Below are 2,435 nucleotides of genomic sequence, written 5' to 3'. Positions count from 1 at the left end.
GCGTGGCAATGTAGACACTTTTATGTCCCCACAACAAAACACAGTCATTATTCCATTCAATTGGAAAGTGCTGTTTATAAATTGTTTACGACAAAAGGTCAGCTGAGATTTAGCTGATGCTTTCCATTCCCGGGAGTTCTGCAAATCGACCGCCTCTGTACGCAACTGGATAGAAATGTATCCAATCGGAGGAGGGAAGGACGTGATGTAGGCAGGCAACAGAAACATGCAACCTAGATTTGTCATTTAGGTGGTTTGGCTTTTGTCGGACCGACCGCATCGTGAATGAACCTCGACACCAGGCTCGTATGCAACGCAAATACACGGTGTTGGTTCTACCAGAGTACTTTCCTACGCCACCCAAATGGTGGCGCGACCTTCCTCCGAGAATATTGACTCTATTGACTGACTCTACGGAGTTATTTTAGTCCAAATAATTGATCTGCCTTTCATAGCCAGTTTCCAAGTGTCTTTTCTGTTTATCTGTTCACCTGATCTATTTGTTCTTTCCCTCTTTCTCCTCCTGATGGTTTTGCCGCTCGTCACCGCTTCTCTTCCACTCGCCAGCGCCATCTCTTCAGCCGCAGGCTTTATTAAATTACATTTCCCTGCACTCTGCCTCTTCCCTCGGCTCCATGTGCCCACCAGTCTTGCGGTCTTGTGCCTTTGTCCATGTGCTCCTTGCTCAAACATGCATGGTCTCACCCATAGTCTACTAGTGGGGGGTGGTTTTCACTTGGTTGACCTTGCCTCACCCGCCACACCACGCCGCCCTATTCAGGGCCCCATTGCCCTCCATTCAGCAGACCAGCAGATGCTTTTCAGATGAATGTAATCTCCCCATTCTCACGGCGTGCATGAGTGAGTGGAGGATGGGATAAGGAGCTGGTTGGCCCTGAAATCATTTTTCTTCCCACACTCTACACCCTCGGCCTTTGTCAAGTACTCCAGGCCTGGCTCAGACCACTCTCACACAACCTGCAGAATGCGATGAATGCGGAAAAGTTTCTTGATTCAGAATGCAGAGTTCTCTAAAATGATGCGCAAAGAGGGACGAATTCCATTGATATAATTTGACCAAAAGCATTGATTTAAAAAAAACTACTGGTGGCATATTGTGCGTGTAGTAGTTACATTTTAGCCTAAGATAGACTTAACATTCAAAATGCACCACTCAAGCTGACTAATAAACTTCCCGTTATTTGTCTAATTTGATGGAGCACCAATGTTTTCATGGCATTATCTCTTGTTTTAAGCAGCGACTGTAAAGCTAATGTTGTTTTATGGTGTGCTGGATACGGGTTTTCCATTACTGAGCTTTGTGGGAGCGGTCGACTGAAACTTTCACTCTTTCCTTGTGCCCAGAGTACAGATAAATGACTAATTTAATACATTTAATACAGTACAAACTATCAGTTTTGCTAAGGAACCAAAATAAAAAGGTTTTAAAAGATTTAAATGATTTTCTCACAGCAGTGTGAGATTGTTGCGGGCTGAAGTGCACTTCACCTGAACTTGTGCATTGTGTGGAAACAGACGTTTTTGACACCCCGGTGCCGTGCACTGCAGCTCCCTGAAAGAGCACGTGCACGTCGTGAGCTCACTCTGACTGAATATCTTCTTTAGCCTGAGCTCTGCTGAGAGACTGAATTGTAATAGTTTGCGACGGTAGAGTTTGAGAATACCTGTTTTTCTTGTTATTGTGGAGAGGCTTCAAGGCAGTATTGCGTTTGATAAAGTGTCAGTCAGCTTTTCTTTTCTTTTTCTTTTTTAATTTCTTTGCAACTTGTTGTGCAATGACGATATATTCATTCATTTATTCTTTCAAGTGTTATTTTGTAACAATGGCATGTCAGAACCAGTTTGAAGATGTTGACGTGTCCGTGGAAGACGTCAACGTGAAACTGACCGCTCCGTCGTTACACGGAGTAGGTTGTATCAAAATGTAGTCTTCCGTGAATATACAGTGTATACAATATCATATATAATATACATGTATATCTTTTTTTGCAAATACTGTTTTCAAATTCTGCATTAAAGAATATAAAAAAAGTAGAAAGCACATTTTTGTTAGTTTCTGTTTCAGCACTGGATATTTCACTCCGTTCACCTTTTTACAACAGTCAGTCTGTGCAGCACTGACTATGTCTTAAGCCATCTGTAAAGTACGTGTGTGTGTGTGTGTGTGTGTGTGTGTGTGTGTGTGTGTGTGTGTGTGTGTGTGTGTGTGAAATAACCTATTGAAATTATTGCAGCGCAGTGTGCTTGTTACCAAGGCAACGCCGGCTTTTCCATCAGTCGGCTTTTCTCTCTCTCTCTCTCTCGCTCACTCTCTCACTCGCTCGCTCGCTCACTTTCCCCGTCTTCCCTCCCCTTTTACTTCCCCTCCACACCAGAGAGAGGTCATGTGACCACGGTGACGTCAAGCCATAGAG

This window comes from Nelusetta ayraudi, unplaced genomic scaffold, assembly GCF_046127955.1.
Source record: "Nelusetta ayraudi isolate G7.1 ecotype Tasmania unplaced genomic scaffold, CSIRO-AGI_Nayr_v1 ptg000063l, whole genome shotgun sequence".
In the NCBI taxonomy this organism is placed as follows: Eukaryota; Metazoa; Chordata; class Actinopteri; order Tetraodontiformes; family Monacanthidae; genus Nelusetta; species Nelusetta ayraudi.
The sequence above is the reverse complement of the archived record's forward strand: the minus strand, read 5'-3'. Positions refer to the sequence as shown.